We start from the raw sequence: 14,721 nt of genomic DNA on the forward strand, positions 1-14,721 counted from the left end.
ACCACAAACCCTTGACTGACCACCTGACCTCCCCACTATAGCCACCCCATCCCACCTCCTCTGACCCATCCTACCCTCCCTATCCTTCCTCCTGGCGCATCCTGTCCTGACCCATCCTATACCCTTGATGTATCCAATCAACTATCCCGAACAAAGGTGCTGGACACAATGGTCAGCACTGCTGCCTCACAGCACCAGGGGCCTGGGTTTAATTCTGGCTTTAGATGTCAGTGTGGAGTCTGCCCGTTCTCCCCGCGTCTGTGTGGGTTTTATCCAGGTGCTCCGGTTTCCACCCTATGGTGAATTCATACTGTATTGTAATTCATACTGTATTGCATTGCATTGTATTATGTCCTTGTGGGCTCTGTATGTGAGCCGTTGCGCGGCTCTGCCCATAGGGGGAGATGAGGAGCTTGTACAGGGCTCCACCCTTGGCTCCGCCCATGGCTCTGCCCATGGTCTCTCCCACTACCGGAAGTATAAAGTGCTGCAGCCATAAGCCCGCTCTCAGTTCCTCTGGCTGCAGGCAGGCTCAGTTGTAAAACTATTAAAACCACAGTTTACTTCCAATTGTGTCTCTAATGAATTGATGGTCACAGAAATTTAATAGACTTGGAAAACTTGAAGAAAACTACTATGGAATCAGCCCTCAAACCTGATCGACTAGAACGCGACCCGCAGGCTGCAGAGGCGAAGGAAATCTTCCTACACTGTCTTCGGTGTTTCAAGGCCGACCTGGCTGAATCAAGCACGTCCGAGACTACAGAGGAGCAGAAACACAGCCTACTGCACACATTGGTGAGCCATCGTATCTCTACGCAACTCAATTGTACCACCTCATATACTGAGGCCCTGGCTATGCTCGACCGATTGTACGTGCGGCCGATTAACGAGGTCTACACGCGGCACATTTTCACGACCCGCCGCTAGCGCCCCGCAGAGTCGCTAGAAGACTTTCTGCGCGATTTAAAAGCCCTTGCTCGGGACTGCAATTTTCAGGCTGTAACAGCCTCCCAGCATTTGGAACTCGCTGTACGTGATGTATACGTTGCAGGTCTCAGGTTTAACTATGTGCGCCAGCGATTGCTTGAAAAAGGGGCCCATAACTTGGAGGACACGGTAGAGTTAGCTATGACTATAGAGGTCGCGTTCCGCAGTTTGAACTCATTCCCCGCGGGCCAAGCGACCCCATCATGGGCCCCCGACCAGCGACTGACCCAGGCCTGCACCACGCGGCCACCCATTCACTATGGAGCGCCAGCGTGCCATTTTTGTGGCCAGCCCCAACACCCATGGCAGCACTGCCCGGCCCGCAACGCGACCTGCAGAAGCTGCGGTCGCAAAGGACACTATGCCCGAGGATGACTGGCAAAATCGAAACTTTCTCACTCCCCCGCAGTCCAGAGCACTCGCCTCCCAAACTCACCTGCAGACCCCGTAATGCTGCAGCGTGTCTGCCGACTCGGCCTCCACCTGACATGTGCGACTCATGGGGGCCACTATCTTGGCAATCCTCCACGCAGCCGGCCACATGCGAGTCATGAGGCCCGCCATCTTCCTCGCCGCTCGCCACGTGCAATCCACGGGGCGGCCATCTTGGAGACCATCTTCTTCAGCACCCGGCACGTGCGATCAACGGGGGCCGCCATCTTGGCCATCAACCGAACCTCACCTCGACGACTACGACCTCAGCGGACAGTCATCACGGGGTCACTCCAGCACAGCTGATCGAGCAGCCGACTACCCGCAACTCAACACAGTCACGTTGGTCCAATCGGGTCTGAAGCACCTCCAGAGCTCGATGATGGCTGTTAAAATCAACGGGTACAGGACACCGTGCCTCTTCAACTCCGGGAGCACCGAGAGCTTCGTACATCCTGACCTGGTAAGACGCTGTTCACTCCCTATCTTCCCTGCACGGCAAACTATCTCCCTCGCCTCGGGCTCACACTTAGTCCATATACAAGGGCGCACCGTCGCAACCCTAAAGATTCAGGGCGCTAGCTACTCTAATTTCCAGCTGTACGTACTCCCCGACCTCTGCGCCCCACTCTTACTCGGGCTCGATTTCCAATGTAATCTCAAGAGCCTCACACTCAGCTTCGGCGGACCCCTATCTCCACTCACTATCTGCAGTCTAGCGACACTATAAATCGACCCCCCTCCACTCTTCGCTAACCTCACTGTGAACTGCAAACCCGTAGCCACTCGCAGCAGGCGGTATAGCCTGCAGGACAGGGTGTTTATTAGAACCGAGGTCCAGAGGCTCCTACGTGAGGGAGTCATGGTGGCCAGTAACAGCCCCTGGAGAGCTCAGGTGGTGGTCGTCAAGACCAGGGAAAAGGTCCGAATGGTGGTTGATTATAGCCAAACCATTAACCGGTTCACGCACCTCGATGAGTACCCCCTCCCCAGGATTGCAGAAATGGTGAATCAGATCGCCCAGTACCGCATATTCTCCATGGTGGATCTGAAGTCTGCATACCACCAGCTCCCAATCCGCCCGGAGGACCGCCACTACACGGCGTTTGAGGCAGATGGCCACCTCTTCCATTTCCTCTGGGTCACCTTTGGCGTCACGGATGGTGTCTCGATGTTCCAACGAACAATGGACCGAATGGTGGACCAGTACAGGCTGCGGGCCACGTTTCCGTACTTGGACAATGTCACCATCTGCGGCCATAATCAGCAGGACCACGACGCCAACCTCCACTGATTTCTCCAAACCGCCCAGAAACTCAATCTCACCTACGATACGGAGAAATGCATTTTCCGCACTACGAAACTAGCCATCCTCGGCTATGTCATGGAAAACGGAGTCCTGGGCCCCGACCCGGACCGTATGCACCCCCTCTTACAACTCCCTCTCCCTCATTGACCCAGGGCCCTCAAGAGGTGCCTGGGATTTTTCTCCTATTACACCCAGTGGGTCCCCCAATATGCGGACAAAGCCCGCCCACTATTTAAGACCACAATCTTCCCACTGTCAGCTGTGGCCCGCCAGGCCTTCAACTGCATTAAGGAGGACATCGCCAAAGCCGCCATGCGGGCGGTGGATGAATCCATCCCCTTTCAAGTGGAGAGTGACCCCTCACACTACACCCCACCAAACCCCTACGCCCTGCGTCCCCGCACCTATAGGTTCCCTGCCCACGCTCGGCGCCCCCGCGCCTGCAGGTATGAAGCTCGGACCGAAACACCCCCGGAGTCCACCCTCATACCCATACCGATCGTCACCACCCAGCCACTCGAAGAGGCTGCAACCCCGGTGCTCCGCCGATCCCAAAGGACGACTCGGCCACCGGACCGGCTCAACTTGTAGACCCGTCACCCCCTCCGGACTTGATTTTTTTTACAGGGGGTGAATGTGGTGAATTCATACTGTATTGTAATTCACACTGTATTGCATTGCATAGTATTATGTCCTTGTGGGCTCTGTATGTGAACCGTTGCACGGCTCTGCCCATAGGGGAAATGAGGAGCTTGTACAGGGCTCCACCCTTGGCTCCACCCATGGCCCCTCCCACTACCGGAAGTATAACGTGCTGCAGCCATAAGCCTGCCCTCAGTTCCTCTGGTCGCTGGCAGGCTCAGTTGTAAGACTATTAAAACCACAGTTTACTTCCAATCGTGTCTCCAGTGAATTGATGGTCACATCACACCCACAATCCAAAGGTGTGCGGGCTCAATGGAATGGCCAAGCTCCATTGCCCCTTAGTGATCAAAGATGTGTAGGTTTGGTTATGGGGATAGGGTGGGTGGGTAAGTGGACGGACCGAGGTGGAGAGTCGGTGCAGACTCTATGGGCTGAATGGCCTCCTTCTGCAGTGTGGGGATTCAATGATTCTAATGTGTTAAAAAGGAGTGGAGTGGCAGTCGGATTGTAATTCCCATTCCGTGCCATCCTTGGCCCTTTACCTCAGGCTTCCAAGGGTAACTATTCTGCTGTCCCTGAAATCAGTGAAAGGAAGATTAGAGGCAGCTTGGCAGGCAATTCTCCCCACTGTACAAGCTGCAGGTGAGACAGGGTCACGGAAAATTCAAACTCCCCTGCCCGCCGCCCGGTGCCCACCCCCAATTTGGAAATTTCCAGATACACCCCTTAAGAAATTCCAGTTGGAAAGCAAATGAGCGGAGGTGGGGGTAACAAGGAACAACGCACTGGCACTAAAAACTAATCTGGGCTTTAACAGAATGTAATAAAATAGGGAATGTTGTGTTTACTGATGTCAGAACACAATAGTGCTACAATACCTCGTGTAAATCAAAATGGGAAACAGATGCTTCTTCAATGCATGAATTTCAGTGATGACAGGACAGCAGTGGTGCATCACACATTGTTAGTCACATAGCAGCTGTTTCCTGATTCCTGTGCTGTACAGAATTGTAAGTGAAATAAAATGAGATCAATTAAAACTCCAGCTCAAGGGGACTAAATAGCTACAGTAAAGGTCAAAGACATGCCCTTTTGCACGTGCAGACGAGAGTTTAAACTGGCAAAGAAACAGATATTATGCTCACTTTCACCAAACAGCATAAAGAAAAATCACAAGGGAGCAAGTAACTAAGTTGATGGCAGTCGTTTCATCTAGCCCTGAATAAATATGTGTCTACAGTACAGAATTACCCCTATCAATCAGTGATAATATAGTGCAGTGCATACTGGAACATATCAGCAATAAAACTGTCACAAGGTACAGGATATGTGCGGCAGAAAATTCTGAGTTGAGGCAACAATGAAGGCCATATTGAAGCAGTCATCCCTTTCCTGGGACTGAACCCAAGACAATGGGGAGAAAAAAGGAACCCTTGAAAAAAGCATGGTGCAGGTGCAACTTGCTACCACAGGGAGAGTACAATGGTTTTTGCTAGTACTGGGGAAGACACGTTCTGGTGTGTAGTGTGTAGTGACGGCACAAATGTACTCATGAATATTTCCTCTGATCGTGCTCAAAATTCCATTAACAATATTGAACTAAGGAAATGACTGAACAAAAATTCTGCCCCTTCGAACACACACCTACCTGTAACATATAGGGGGCGGGCTTCTCCGACCCTCCGCACCGGAATCGCGCCTGGCGCGGGGTTGGAGAATAGCCGTTCATGCTGGAAATCCGGCGCAATGGCGCTTCCACGGACCCGGCAGACCCGCGCGCGCGTTCGACGCGTCGCCGGTCGGGAACCGTTGGAACAGGCCCCCATGGCAATTCTCCGCGGTCGACCAACCAAACTCCCACCGGCGTGGTTTACATGTGGTACCAGGCGAAGGGAGCTGGGACCCACGGCTGCGGTGGTGGTCCTGGTGGTGGGCGGGGGGGAATCTGACTCTGGCTGGGGACCACAGCGGTGGCCACCAATCAGGGGCCACCGATCAGCGGACCATCACGATCTGGGAGGGACCTACCTTACTCCGCACTGGCCTGCTGTGTGGCTCCGCCATGCGCGGACCTGCTTGCATGCACGGCCGTGCGGTCTGTACAGCAGGGCCCTGCCGGCGGGCAGAGCTGTGGGACGAAAGCCGGGGCCCTGCTAGCCTGCTGGAAAATGGAGAATCACCCCGAACTTTGGAGTAAAAAGTCCGGAGTGATTCTCGCTCTTTTTCCAGCGGGCTTGGTGACTCTGGGCCCCAAAAGGGAGAATCCTGCCCTGTATCTTTTACATCTGCAGGCACTTTCTGTCTGCAAAGTCTAACTTCCTGCTGTCATAATAATAATAATAATAATAAGCGCTTATTGTCACAGGTAGGCTTCAATGAAGTTACTGTGAAAAGCCCCTGTGCACTTATCGCGCATTTTGTGCAGTGTTCAGAATATTGTAGATTCTTCTGCTGACTGGAAAGGGTTCATAAACCCTGCACATGTGCACTCGATCCGCACCATGGCTGGGATTCTCCGACCCTGCGCCGGGTCGGAGAATCCCCGGGGGTACGTGAGAATCGCGCCCCGCCGCCCCGATGCCGGCTTCCCAATTCTCAACCGCCGATTCTCGGGCGCCCGCGGGATTCCCGCCGTGCCAGTCGGTTGCCTTTGAAAGAGGCCACCCTGGTGATTCTCCAGGCCCCCTACGGGCCGAGTGGCTGCCGGGTTCAGCCGAATGGTGTGGGCTACTCGGGTCCCACACTGCGGGACCTGGGAGGTGTGTCTGCGGGAGCCATCCTGGAGGGGGGGGGGGGTATCCGACCCCAGGGGGGGCCCCCACGGTGGCCTGGCCCGCGATCAGGGCCTACTGATCGGCGGGTGGGCTGGTTCCTTGGGGGCCTATGTCCCTCTGCGCCGGACCCCTGAAGGGCACCGCCATATTGCCCGGAGGCCGGCGCGGAGAAGGGAAACCCCGCGCATGCTCTGAATTACGCCGGCCATAGAATCACGCCGGACGCAGCGCGGATGCGCAGAATCACAGCAGCTGTTCCATGCATGCGCAAACTCGCACTGGCCGTTCCGCACCGGCTGGAGCGGCACGGACCACTCTGGCGCCGACCTAGCTCCCGAGGAAGGGGAGCATTCCCCATTATCGGGGACCGTTGATGCCGGAGTGGTTGGCGCCGCTTTTCACGCTGGCGTGGGGACATAGCCCCATTATAGGAGAATCCCGTCCATGTCTGCTGGTGCAAGATGGTGAGTGCAATAACAACAGAAAGTGCTGGAAGAAGTCTGGAAGCATCAGCTTTGATGCTAGCCACAATGTTTATAAACACTCTTGCTATGATTGACCACATCAAAAGGAACTAAGTGCTTCTGCTTCCCCTTTTCGCAGCAGAAAGCACTTAGCTGCCCTGTTGGGGGTCTCTGATGGGGGTCTGTGATGGGGGTCTGATGGGCAGTCTGATGGGAAATCTGGGGCCCTGGGGGGGTTGAGTCACCCTTGTTTGTGAGTGCAGTGGAGGGGTGACCCGTTGTTCTGGTAGTGGGGGTGGGGGAGGGGTTGATGCCCCTACTGTCAGCGGTGGGAGGGCAGGATTTGCTGTCAGACCTCAGTAATGGGCCGCCCTGCTCACAATGGCAGCCCGATACTGGGATTCCGACAAAATCCGGCAAGCTCTCCTCTATGCATAAATTAGCATGGTGAAGGGGATAGACACGCACCTGTGAGCCGTTCCTAGTGCCAGCAGAGATCAGTAGTGATTCTCCACTGGCGGGAGCACTTAGCCTCCAGAACAGAGAATGCAGGCCAGAGTTAACATTTTGGATCCAATATGACTTCTTCCGAAATGAAGAGAGGTAGAAATAGAGGGATTTATACTGTTGATAAAAAGGGGAGAGTCAGGTAGAACAAAAACGAAGGTCAAGGATAGGTGAGAGAGTGGAGATATCAAATGACAAAGATGTCAAATGTGGTGTTGAAGGTTGGAGTAGAGAAACAGAGCATTTGTTCAAAGTCAGTGTTTTTGGCAGAATGAAGGATTGCTCTGTCTCAAAGCAAAAACATGGAAATAAGATACAGACTAAGACGCGGTGAGATTCACTGTAACATTGAACAGAAACGAGAGCATGAGAGCAAGATGGTAAATTAAAATGGTAAGCATGCTTGTGGACTGAGCAAGGGGTCCACAAAGTGGTCACCCAGTCTGCGTTTGGTCTCTCAAATGTAGCCGAGACTGTAGAAAGGCCACTTTAACACTGCATCCTTAACCCAAATAGACCACTTTAACACTGACTTTAACCATTAAACAATAACATTTTGATTTATTCAAACTAGTTGAACAAGTGACCAAGCCAGAAAGGCTTTGTTCAGGGAACTCCTATGCTGCTTGGTAAACGTAATGGGAGTCTTAATTCCAGGAACATGGGCCAGGATTCGCTGATCCCGCGGCCAAGTTCTGGCGCCGGCATCAAAAGCGGCGCGAGCCACTCCGGTCGCCAGGCCCGGTTATTCACCCCTTCTTCGGGGGCTAGTACGGCGCCGAAGTGGTGTCCGCTGCTTCAGCTTGCCACGGCCGGCACGGGTCCGCGCAAGCGCGTTGTTACCTGTCTCAGCGCCGGCCCCTAAGCAATGTCACAGTGCCCTACAGGGGCCTCGTGCAGAGGAAAATAGGCCCCCCACGGAACTAGTCTGCCCACCGATCAGTAGGCCCCAATCGCAGGCCAGGCCACCGTGGATCCCCCCCAACCAGGATGGCCCCCGCAGCCAGAACTCCGTGGTCCTGCCGGGTGGGACCATATATAATCCATGCCGGCGTGATTCAGCTGCATTCGGCAGGCATTCAGTCCGTCTAGGCGAGGAGAATCGTCGGGGGGGGGGGGGCGCGCTTTCAACGACCCCCGACAGGCGCGGTGGCAATCCCGCGGGCGCCCGAGAATCGGTACCGGCGAATCGGCGGGCCGGCGCAGGAGAGGCGTGGCAGAATTCTCGCAACCCCCCCCCCCACCCCACTGATTCTCCGACCCGGCGCGGGATCAGAGAATCCCGGCCATGATTTCAAACCCCATGTTGGATTATCATTTTTTTCTTAAATATTTTATTCAAAATAGCTTTATTGCTTTTTACCAGTGATGAGACTCCAGAGTTAAGACCATATGATTTTGGTTTGCAAGATAGCTTTGTGGTTACAATTGTACCTCTGCTCAGTAAAAAGGCCCTGCCCTGACCTTCCGCTTGCTGCCATTTTAATTGCCTACCTTGCTTCCATGCTCACCTATCTGTCCCCGACCTGCTGTAACGTTCCAGTGAAGCCTTCTGGACTCAACATTGGAGTTCAACAACTTCAAACGGTGAACTCTGTCCTCCATATTATTATTATTTTTTTGCCATCTTGATTTCATGTTTTTGCTTTGGGACAGAGCTGTCCTTTATTCTGCCATTAACACTGTCTCTGGCTCGCACCCAAACTGATTGATTGATTCAGAAAAGTAAATCTACCTGTCACTCCCAGGCATGTCGTATTTACTGCTTGAATAACTATTGGAAAACGGCATTTCTTTATTTAATAATTTAAAAGTTTTATCTTACACAAAGTTTCCATCATAAATAAAGCTCAAAAATGAGGTCCATCATAATCAGACAAATTTTGAACACTGAAGAAAAAACATTAATAGAATGCATGGTTACAAAGGAAACACACATTCAAGTTCTCCCACGAAAGGTAAACTCCCATTTTCACTGGATGGATCTTCTCAATCTTGGTTAGGCATGGGAACTCACGTTTCTTTAAAACACGGATGATGATACTGTATGCTCAGGAAGTATTCCCCCTAATGTTGGGGCACAAATGAATGCAGCTGAATTTATGTAAACGTGTCATACTGACTGCACAAATGAGTATGTTGGTGGGGTTTTAGAGCTGTCCGGCAGCTCAACAACCATGCTGGGCCTTTTTGAGAGATTTGTCTCATGCGGTTGATTTTGAAGGTGATTCTGTATTTTTAAAATTGTTTTATGTCTTTTTCTCATATATGCATGAACATGCTTTCTTAATTTGTGGAATTTGGTGCAATATATGAGGTAAATTGGCGTGGCTTCCCTCTGAGCTGTAACATGTCTGAGAATGTGTCTCCTTTGCTCCACTTCTGGTCCATTATGGATTGCCATAAGAACCTGGCTCAGTACTCCGTTCCTTAATTTCAGTTTTCCTTCAGCTCACGGCTGCTGCCTGCGACAGAAAAACTACACAGTTGGGCTCCATTTCACTGGCAGGTAACCTCCCTACACCTCTCCGCCAATGGGGGTGACTGCAGTTGGCCTTTTAGTTCTGGAGCTTGAAGGCTGTTTCAGGTCACATTCCTTTGCATGGGTGGCAGAAGATTGAGCTTGCTGCCTGAAAGACAACATCAGGTGTAGTGATGGGAGGACAAATGCAATTGCCCTGAGTGAGGGCTCCATTGAAGCCTCAGCAATCCTAGTAATCTGCTTGTGCGCAATGGCTGAACTGCTGCGAAACCCTGCAAAAACGTTATGCGCACTGGCATCTGAAGCCACGACGGCAGCTGTCTGAGAACAGGGAGAGATTTCCAGACCTCAATTTGAGCTTCCATTGCAGCTTTCAGGTGTTGGGTGGTTTCCTGTTTGTGCCACGATGGAAGCTGAGAGATCAGCCACCAGACACTGCATGAGCGTTGGCTGGGTCTGCAAGTGCTGGCATGAGGTCTGGCACCATTTGCACCCTGGAAAGGATGGGCTTCAAGTTCATAGATTGATAGAATTTACAGTGCAGAAGGAGGCCATTCAGCCTATCGAGTCTGCACCGGCCCTTGGAAAGCTCACACCTCCACCCTATTCCTGTAACCCAGTGACCCCACATAACCTTTTTGGACATCATGAGCAATTTAGCGTGACCAATCCATCTAACCCGCACATCTTTGGACAGTTGGAGGAAACCGGAGCATCCGGAGGAAACCCACACAGACACGGGGAGAACATGCAGACTCCGCACAGACAGTGATCCAAGCCGGGAATCGAAATTGGGAACCTGGAGCTGTGAAGCAACTGTGCTAATCACTGTGCTACCGTGCCTCCCGAAGTTCTGAGTTAAACCCTGTGGTAAGTTGGAGCTGGACTCCTCCATTCTTCTTAGCAGTGATTACAGGGTTTCTAACAGGCCTGCCACTGTACCATGCAGTTCTGTGAATATGCCCACCAGCCTTTTACTACACCCCACCCCATCAGAGTCTTCTGCAGCAGATCAATATCAGCGACCGTCCCTACTAGTGAGCTGGCAGCTGTGCTATCCATTCTCCATGGCCTGGTTGTAACTTACTCATTCCCAATGACTCACTGGCCTGGATTTTGTTAGGACAGCAGTGGCCCCCAATGTCAAGCTGTCGTCCTCTCTGCAAGTGAGATCATGCATCACCGAGGATTGTCATAATGGACCTAAGTGAGGGGAGGGGTGTGGTTAGTGGTGGGGGTGTGGTTGGTGGAAGGGCTGTGGTTGGTGGAGGGGGTGTAGTTGGTGGAGGGGGTGTGGTTGGTGGAGGGGTGTGGTTGGTGGAGTGGGTGTGGTTGGTGGAGGGGTAGGGGTGTGGTTGATGGAGGGGGTGTGGTTGGTAAAAGGGGTGTGGTTGGTGGAGGGGGTGTGGTTGGTGGAAGGGGTGTGGTTGGTAGAGAGGGTGTGGTTGGTGGAGGGATGTGGTTGATGGAGGGGGTGTGGTTGGTGGAAGGGGTGTGGTTGGTAGAGGGGGTGTGGTTGGTGGAAGGGGTGTGGTTGGTGGAAGGGTGTGGTTGGTGGAAGGGGTGTGGTTGGTGGAGGGGGTGTGGTTGGTGGAGGGGGTGTGGTTGATGGAGGGAGTGTGGTTGGTGGAAGGGGTGTGGTTGGTGGAGGGGGTGTGGTTGGTGGAGGGGTGTAGTTGGTGGAGGGGGTGTGGTTGGTGGAGGGGGTGTGGTTGGTGGAGGGGGTGTGGTTGATGGAGGGGTGCGGTTGGTGGAGGGATGTGGTTGGTGGAGGGGTTGTGGTTGCTGGAAGAGCTGTGGTTGGTGGAAGGGGTGTGGTTGGTGGAAGGGGTGTGGTTGGTGGAGGGGGTGTGGTTGGTGGAGGGGGTGTGGTTGGTGGAGTGGTGTGGTTGATGGAGGGGTGTGGTTGGTGGAGGGGGTGTGGTTGGTGGAGGGGTGTGTTTGGTGGTGGGGTGTGTTTGGTGGAGGGGGTGTGGTTGCTCGAGGCGTGTGGTTGGTGGAGGGGTGTGGTTGGTGGAAGGGGTGTAGTTGGTGGAGGGGGTGTGGTTGGTTGAAGGGGTGTGGTTGGTGGAGGGGGTGTGGTTGGTGGAGGGGTGTGGTTGGTGGAGGGGTGTGGTTGGTGGAAGGGGTGTGGTTGGTGGAGTGGTGTGGTTGGTGGAGCGGTGAGGTTGGTGGAGGGGTGTGGTTGGTGGAGGGGGTGTGGCTGGTGGAGGGGGTGTGGTTGGTGGAGGGGGTGCGGTTGGTGGAGGGGGTGTGGTTGGTGGAAGGGGTGTGTTTGGTGGAGTGGTGTGGTTGGTGGAGGGGTGAGGTTGGTGGAGGGGTGTGGTTGGTGGAGGGGGTGTGGCAGGTGGAGGGGGTGCGGTTGGTGGAGTGGTGTGGTTGGTGGAGGGGTGTGGCTGGTGGAGGGGGTGTGGTTGGTGGAGGGGTGTGGTTGGTAGAGTGGGTGTGGTTGGTGGAGGGGGAGGGGTGTGGTTGATGGAGGGGGTGTGGTTGATGGAGGGGGTGTGGTTGGTGGAAGGGGTGTGGTTGGTGGAAGGGGTGTGGTTGGTGGAAGTGGTGTGGTTGGTGGAGGGGGTGTGGTTGGTGGAGGGAGTGTGGTTGGTGGAAGGGGTGTGGTTGGTGGAGGGGTGTGGTTGGTGGAGGGGGTGTGGTTGGTGGAGGGGGTGTGGTTGGTGGAGTGGTGTGGTTGGTGGAGGGGGTGTGGTTGGTGGAGGGAGTGTGGTTGGTGGAAGGGTGTGGTTGGTGGAGGGGGTGTGGTTGGTGGAGGGGTGTGGTTGGTGGAGGGGTGTGCTTGGTGGAGGGGGTGTGGCTGGTGGAGGGGTGTGGCTGGTGGAGTGGTGTGGTTGGTGGAGGGGTGTGGTTGGTGGAGGGGTGTGGTTGGTGGAGGGGGTGTGGGTGGTGGAGGGGGTGTGGCTGGTGGAGTGGTGTGGTTGGTGGAGGGGTGTGGTTGGTGGAGTGGTGTGGTTGGTGGAGGGGGTGGCTGGTGGAGTGGTGTGGTTGGTGGAGGGGTGTGGTTGGTGGAGGGGGTGTGGTTGGTGGAGGGGGTGTGGTTGGTGGAGTGGTGTGGTTGGTGGAGGGGGTGTGGTTGGTGGAGGGATGTGGTTGGTGGAGGGGGTGTGGTTGGTGGAGGGGTGTGGTTGGTGGAAGGGCTGTGGTTGGTGGAGGGGTGTGGTTGGTGGAGGGATGTGGTTGGTGGAGGGGGTGTGGTTGGTGGAGGGGTGTGGTTGGTGGAAGGGCTGTAGTTGGTGGAGGGGGTGTGGTTGGTGGAGGGGGTGTGGTTGGTGGAGGGGTGTGTTTGGTGGAGGGGGTGTGGGTGGCGGAGGGGGTGTGGTTGGAGGAGGGGTGGGGTTGGTGGAGTGGTGTGGTTGGTGGAGGGGTGTTGTTGTTGGAGGGGGTGTGGTTGGTGGAGGGGGTGTGGTTGGTGGAGGGGGTGTGGGTGGTGGAGGGGGTGTGGTTGGTGGAGGGGTGTGGATGGTGGAGGGGTGTGGTTGGTGGAGGGGGTGTGATTGGTGGAGGGGGTGTGGTTGGTGGAGGGGGTGTGGTTGGTGGAGGGGGTGTGGTTGGTGGTGGGGTGTGGTTGTTGGAAGGGCTGCGGTTGGTGGAAGTGGTGTGGTTGGTGGAGGGGGTGTGGTTGGTGGAGGGGGTGTGGTTGGTGGAGGGTGTGGTTGGTGGAAGGGCTGTGGTTGGTGGAGGGATGTGGTTGGTGGAGGGGGTGTGGTTGGTGGAGGGGTGTGGTTGGTGGAGGGGGTGTGGTTGGTGGAGGGGTGTGGTTGGTGGAAGAGCTGTGGTTGGTGGAGGGATGTGGTTGGTGGAGGGGGTGTGGTTGGTGGAGGGGTGTGGTTGGTGGAAGGGCTGTGGTTGGTGGAGGGGTGTGGTTGGTGGAAGGGCTGCGGTTGTTGGAGGGGGAGTGGTTGGTGGAGGGGGTGTGGTTGGTGGAGGGGTGTGTTTGGTGGAGGGGGTGTGGGTGGCGGAGGGGGTGTGGTTGGTGGAGGGGTGTGGTTGGTGGAGGTGTAGGGTTGGTGGAGTGGTGTGGTTGGTGCAGGGAGAGGAGTTGGTGTTATGGGGGTAGCCATTGCTCCAGGAGGCCATGGCTTGTACTCTAGTGTGCCCCTCTAATCGTGCAAGGTTCATTCGGCAGTTTCTCATGTAATGGAGGGACTGGTCTTGTTCATCCTCAGAGATGAATATACAAAGCTGACGATATCATCATCCGGGGTGTGGTTGGTGGAAGGGCTGCGGTTGGTGGAGGGGGTGTGGTTGGTGGAGGGGGTGTGGTTGGTGGAGGGGTGTGTTTGGTGGAGGGGGTGTTCGAATTCTGGCAGAATTTGACTGGGTACATAGATGACTGCTAAGGGTGATATGTGCACAGAAGGTTCTTCTGCAAATAGAGTAAGATACTGGTGATGGTCGAGTTTTGGACAGGGTGCTGACTCGGCACATCCCCAGCTTGGATGTTCTCGCTGCTTCGAAAGGCAGGAGGCCTTCAAGTAAAAATGGTTGAGCTTCTCGTGTTACTGTCTCCATAGAGAGCAGTAACTTTTAAAAAGGGGTTCAAACTCCTAGTGACGAGTTGAAAGAATGACACAACAGTATTTCACATTTTAAAAGCTTTACTCTAACAGTAACTAAACGCACTATTAATTAAACACTATTTTCTTTTCGGAGACAACTCATACTGTAAACTGCGGTGAGGAACATTTTCCTTTAATACTTATTGTATGAACATATGAACATATAAATTAGGAGCATGAGTAGGCCATTTAGCCCCTCAATCCTGTCCCACCATTTGATAAAATCGTGGCTGATCTGATTGTGGCCTCAACTCCATTTCCTGCCTACCTCCTTGTTGGTCAAGAATGCGCAACTCTACCTTGAAGATATTCAATACTCCTAACTCCAGCCTAGGGGCTGGTTTAGCATAGGGCTAAATCGCTGGCTTTGAAAGCAGACTAAAATAGGGCAGCAGCACGGTTCAAATCCCGTACCAGCCTCCCTGAACAGGTGCCGGAATGTGGCAACTAAGGGTTTTTCACAGTAACTTCATTTGAAGCCTACTTGTGACAATAAGCGATTTTCATTTAATTTTCATTCCTTGGCTCTCTGGGGAAGAGAATTCCA

Source organism: Scyliorhinus canicula, chromosome 1 (assembly GCF_902713615.1).
Source record: "Scyliorhinus canicula chromosome 1, sScyCan1.1, whole genome shotgun sequence".
Taxonomy (NCBI): Eukaryota; Metazoa; Chordata; class Chondrichthyes; order Carcharhiniformes; family Scyliorhinidae; genus Scyliorhinus; species Scyliorhinus canicula.